Below are 6,530 nucleotides of genomic sequence, written 5' to 3'. Positions count from 1 at the left end.
GTACATAAGGCTTCCAACCTATCACAGAGCTCCAATAAAATTAGTGCAAGCCAGAACTAGGGTGGCCAGGTAAGATACAGGACACCAGGTGTATCAGTTTCCTGTTGCTGCTGTAAAAACTTACACAAAGTTAGTGACTTAAACCAACATAAATAACAGTATCATACAATTCTGGAGGTTAGAAATCTAAAATGGAACTTCAGGGCTGTATTTACTCTGGAAACTCCAGGAAAGGACCGGTTTCCTTGACGTTCTGTTTTGTTTTTAGCTACCAGAAGACTCCTACATTCCTTGGCTCTTGGCTTCTTCCCCTATCTTTAAAGCCAGTAGCATAGCATCTTCTCTGTTCTTTGAACTCTGCTTCTATCCTTTTATCTTCTCCCTAAGAAGGACCCTGGTAATTATCTGATCAACCAAGGTAATTTAAGATAATTCCATTTCTAGATTCTTAATGTATTCATATCTGCAAAGTCCCTTCTGCCATATAAGGTAACATACTGACCTATTCTGGGGAATGAGGCTTGAACAACTATGGAGGCCACTGTTCAGCCTACCACAGTTCACCCTCTGGCCTCCAAAGGTTTATATCCATCTCTTATGCAAAATACATTCACTCATCCCAGTATCTCCAGAAGTCTCAAGTTATTACAGCACCAATGCAATTTCAAAGTCTATCATCCACCCAAAAGCCCTAAATCTCACTTTAAATTTTGTATGGGTCATAAGTCCCAGTATGATCCATTTAAGGCAAAATATCTATCTGTGGACCTGTGAAAATAAAAAACAAGTTATGTGATTCTAAAACACAATCATAGGACAGAGTAAGACAACAGTTATAGTCATTCCCTTTCAAAAGCAAGAGTGAGGGATGGATTGAAAAAAAGAATCATTGGTTCTAAGCAATACTGAGATCCAACTGGGAAAAAATCATTAGGTTTTAAGAGTTGGGAATAATCCTCTGTGGTTCTCATCTTTACCCTCTGGGCCTTCACTTCCAGCCTCTGAACTTGAGGCTCTCCCTTCTGGACAAGCAGGCAGTATTTCTGATGATATGACATCCTCAAGAACACTGTGAGTATACCATGTATGTATCAGGAATTCATTCTGTTAAACCAAAGGCTGCTCCACAGATCCTCCCAGATCACTTCATCTCTATTTTGACTTCTCCAGAGATGACTGCAAGGATCCATCAAATGAGTCAAATGCATAATCTCTTCAAAGAGACTTCTTCAAGGTTGAATATTTGGAACTTCTGATCCTTCCAAGGAATTAGTGAAAGGTTGCTGAGACACACCCTTGGCTTTCTCTCAATAGGATGCTTTCCTGACAGTCAACTCCTAACTACATCTTTTTTTTTTTCCCTAACTACATCTTTGCAATATGGATAGACTAAGAATTTCCTAAATCATCAGGTCATTGTTCTATTTTGCTTAGAGTTCTTCCCTTAATCTCTTTCCTCTTACATTTTACTATAAGCAGCAAGAAGAACCTGGATAAACGTTCAAGACTTAGAGATTTCCTCAGTGAAATAACCATCACTTATAATTCCACTTTCCATAACAATGGGACACAGCTTAGCTAACTGTCTTTCACTATGTAACAAGGATCCCTTTTACTTTAGTTTCCAATAACACCCAGCTAAATTCAAATTTCACATAAAAAATTATTAACATTTGGGGTGCCTGGGTGGCTCAGTCAGTTAAGCATCTGACTTTGGCTCAGGTCAGGATCTCATAGTTTGTGGATTTGAGCCCCATATTGGGCTCTGTGCTGACAGTTCAGAGCCTGGAGCCCGCTTTGTTTTGGATTCTGTGTCTCCTTCTCTCTGCCCCTCCCTGCTCACTCTGTATCTCAAAAATAAACATTAAAAAAAACTTAACATCTGTGATAAGTATGTCCCAAATATTACACGGGACACACTTAAACTAAAAAGATATTCTTGTTGATCTGAAATTCAAGTTTAACTGGGCATCCTGAATTTTTATTTGCTAAATTTCATAGTTGTCATGGAGGGTTATGAAAGAGTAGGATACAGAATGAGGAAATGCTAAAAATGAAGAAAACAGAAGAAATGCACAACATAAGGCTAGGTCTGGGAGGGCAGACCTTATTAAGAAGCTACGTAGGAGGCCTTGAACAGACAAGGAGGCAACTCCAAAGGTTCAGAGATGGTGAGGTATGGTGGGGAGGGGGATGCATCCTAAAAGAGCTAGAGGCACTGAAAATGAACACCTCACCTCTTTATTTAGCTAAGGCTCATGCCTGCCAAGAAAATCTCATTTTAGCAACACTTATCTCTAGAGGAAAAAAAGTACTCTTCATCCTTCCTATGGCCACACACACACACACACACACACACACACACACAGCATGTGTGCAAGCTGGAGTACATCTAGGTGCATGGCAGCACCATGATGATTTTGGTCACTTATTAACAGTAACTTCTTCCTCAGTGGGAAGCCAACACTTTTTATGCTCCAAATATATAGACCACAGAGAATTTATTCTCAATTAATTTGCTATCAGGAATGTAAGTATGGGTCAGGTTATCACACACACCATATATATACATATATATACATATATATATATATATATATATATACGTATATATACATATATATATATATATATATACACACACACACACACACATACATATACATACACACTACACACACACGTCACCCAATTTACAGGTGACTCTTCCAAAGCAAAGGGAATTTAAAATATATCAATGGTATCTCCTGCACTTGTTTGCTTCACTGCCCTTCCAACCCCCCACTTTAAGCAGGAGAATCTTTCCCCACCACTGGAAAAGAAGTCAGAAGGAAGATCACTTAGCTTTGGGCAACTTTATAGCTATTGCAGGTAGGAACCACCTTTGCTCAAGTGGTCTTCAAGGTAGAAATTGAACATGAGTTGGAATGGGAAAATATGGTTGCTTCCTCTGATTTCTCCTGAATGCAGCTTTCCAGAGAAGATCTTTCTTAATAATAACATCACTTCTTTAGTTTTTTTTGTGTGTCAAGAGGACTTCTTAGCACTTTACATATATTAGATCTCAACAGAACCCAGTAAGGAAAATACTAGTATCATCCTTAGTTTATTAATGAGACTACTGAGGCACAGAGATTAACATGTCCACAGTCACAGTTATAAATGGCAATCTGGATGCAGAATCTAAGCTCCTCCCCACCTCTCTGCACCCTGCCTCTTCCACTATTTCAAATGAATTCCTAACATACCAGGCACACCTATAACCAAACACTAATGACAAGACTCATCCAGCATAGGTAAATAGAAAGAACTCTAATTTATATGGGTGGACCTCAGTTCAAGAACTCTCACTGACTTAATACCATGGAAAAATTCCTCAGTTCATCACTGTAAACACTTTTAAAAATAAAGACCAAAGTCAAAAAAGGAATGAAGCATCCATAATCACAATTAATACATTCTGACTCTTCAATGAATATACAAATAATTTCTTAAAAATTAATAATGTCTAATATTTTAAAAAGTATGGCTAACTAGGCAACCTTATCCACTGCTGATCCAAATGCTGGCAAAATGGATTCTATTTTTGCAAAGCACTTAGAATGATTCAAAAACATTTTCATATCCTTTGATCCAATAATCCTAATTGTCAGACTGTCCTAAAAAACTATCTTAAGGATAAGCTTTATAGATAAAGATGTTGATCAAAGCATTATTATGTGCATTGTATATACAAACTATGTATATAATTATAATACTGTATATTTAAAAATTATGGGTTCTAATAATACTTTAAAAACTGGTCTTTTGCTTAACATCATTCCTTGTCATTCTCAATATCACTGAAGGCCAGAGATCATTCCAGGAAGGTAGTGATGAACTGGCAACCAGGACTTCAGGTTGAAGAAATTACTTTGTTGTTGTCTTCTTTCATGAGAAAGACAAATTACAGGAAAACAAGATCAAGCAAGGAAATCTGTTTTCAAAGGAATCTCTTGCAGAGAGCATCCTGGAGTCACTTATTTCATCCCAATCTCCTACTCTGCCTTCATCTTTGTCTTGGTATCCAAGAGCCTTTAGGGTCAGAGTGATAACAGAGAGCAAGTCTGCAAGATCCACCCTCATCAAAGGAACATGGCATTCTACATCCAGGTAGCAAACCAAGTCAGTGTTACAAACATTTCCAATATCCACTAACAACTTTTTCAAAGGTGTTTCTGTTCAGAGTACCGAGACACTCTTTCTGAACTGTTCAGATTTCTTCTAAATGCTTCATAATATTCAGAGAAGAGAAAGAGCTGTAATTAGAATTCCACATTTTAGATTTAAATCTGTAAATTCACATCTGCATCATACCCTTCTCATTTTACATGTACAAAGTACATAACAAAGGGGTAGGATGTATCCAACATCCTACACCTGACAGATGTACATCCCAATCATCTGACATATGATCATATGATTAGCCCTTCAAAAAAGGGTTAGATCTTATGCAGGCAGAAGAAGACTGTAAGGGATTATGCTCTCTCAGTCCTTCCCTGAGCATCTGAATACTGGCTGCACATATCACTTGATCCATTAAACTTAAGTTAATGATCCTGGAATGAGTACTCATATTCTAAGCTTAGTAACAGAAAAAAAAATTCCTGCCAATTATGGATTCTACCTTGTAAAATGTACCACATGCACTTTTCTAAGCCATGAATTTGTTTATTCTGACACACACACACACACACACACACACACACACACACACACACACACTATGTGGGTCATTGTGAAATTTAATTGGAGTCCTTCTCACCAAGTAACTGGTAAAACCCCTCATCAGCCATGAATCAAAATTGTCTCCACCCAGACCCCATCCAAATCTTTTCTTCCCCTCTCATCTTAGTTTTACTTTTCTGCTTCCCTCTCACTTCTGCCTCCCAATTCTGATCGGAACTGGAAAGGCTTATTCCTTCCATGAAGATTTTTACATAAATTTAAATCAACTCCCCTTCCCCATGTCTACAGTTACTCAAAGGATTTAATGTAATTTCAGAGCTTGCACTGACACACATCTGCTATTCTAGTCACTGCTAATTCAAGGTTCCTTCTATCCCAGTGTATGTTCCATAAACGGCCTGTTGTCACCTGTTATCTAAGATTGTTCTCATCACCACCACTATACCATGATGTCAGGAGTTTACCATGTAACTACTTCAAACCCATTCTTCCTTGACTTAGAATTGTCCTTAGTTTCAGTGACGTGTTGGGTTTCCTGAATAAAATTTCGTCAGCCTTATTCTCCATGTAAAACATAACTAAGACCACTTCTAAAGCAGCCCCATATGTACAGTGTGTCTAGTAAGAATTTTCTCTGTCATGGGAAGCATAAAGAAAAAATAGAAAAGCTGGAAAACTCCAACCAAAGTTAGAACACATCTGGCACAGAATTTACCCTGTGTTTACTCACAAAGGATGGATGACTGCTTGCAAATTATTTGGTTTCTGATATGATGCAGAAAACAATGAACAAATTTGAGGAACCCAGCTTAGAAGGTTGATTTACTAATCAGCGGTATTGATATCTGGATTAGTAGACCACCTTTAATAATTATCATGAACCCAACATGCAAACATGCTGAAGACTTAGAAATCTTTTCAGAGAATAAAATAGTAATCATATTAATAAATACCACTTAATTTCTCTTTTCCCATAGATCACTTTCACAAGAACCATGCAAAATGAGTCTGGACTCCTATGTTCCAATCACTCAGCTAAGACCCAGGTTGCAAAGGTGACACAGACCTTGATGAGGAGAACAGACTGTACCATAAAAGATGTTCATGTGAGTTGCAGAAGAAAGTGAAAAACTTTCAGGGGAGATCGAGGGCTTCTTGAGGAGGCAGCATGAGGATGAGGAAACTACTGCAGGAGTCCAAGCACTGAGTGACTGGAAGCAGAATGAAGCTTGGTGTCCCATCAGCAGTGTGAACCAAGAGTTCATGGTGGCCAACTGGATGTAAAGAAGAAGGGTAGAAAACTCTTGGCCTACCAGATGAATGACAATGCCAATGTCCCAGATAGGGCCTATTCGAACAAATTCGGGGGTAGAAGAAATGAGTCCATCCTCATCTTACATAAAAGGAAACTGAGTCTCAAATGGCTAAAGATCGAATTAAAGATCACACTAGTGGTTAATGGCTAAGCCAGAGTTCAAGTATTTTTTGGCTGCTGCCAAATTTATGCTCTTTTCATTGACCTACCTGCTTTGTTACTTCTTTGGTAGGAAAACTCGATGGGTAGCAGTTTAATTTTGTTGGAGAGACAGTAGGGATATTTATGAAAAGCAAACTTAGTTTCCTTTCTGTCCCTGTGCTTGCCAGAAAAGGTACCAAGCCCGTAACTATTTTTCTTCTCCCACCACTCCTTCACCCCTTTTGTGCTGCTTTTTCTATTAGATTCCCTACAGAACACAGAGCCCTGAGAAGGAAAGGCATTAGAAGGCTCTCACAGAGCTCAGGATGATCACCATTATCTGCAA

General features: G+C 38.4%; 1 long non-coding RNA gene across 1 annotated transcript; it reads left to right on the top strand.

Moving 5' to 3' along the window:
• The first annotated feature begins 296 nt into the window (after positions 1–296).
• On the top strand, positions 297–6,187 carry LOC122239626. The gene is made up of 3 exons (XR_006218895.1): positions 297–418; positions 999–1,071; positions 5,706–6,187. It is a non-coding gene; the product is annotated as an uncharacterized LOC122239626 (long non-coding RNA).
• Positions 6,188–6,530: the final 343 nt, after the last annotated feature.

This window comes from Panthera tigris, chromosome B3 (assembly GCF_018350195.1).
Source record: "Panthera tigris isolate Pti1 chromosome B3, P.tigris_Pti1_mat1.1, whole genome shotgun sequence".
Classification (NCBI taxonomy): Eukaryota; Metazoa; Chordata; class Mammalia; order Carnivora; family Felidae; genus Panthera; species Panthera tigris.
Note: the sequence above shows the minus strand (reverse complement) of the source record. Positions and strands in the feature narration are given on the sequence as shown.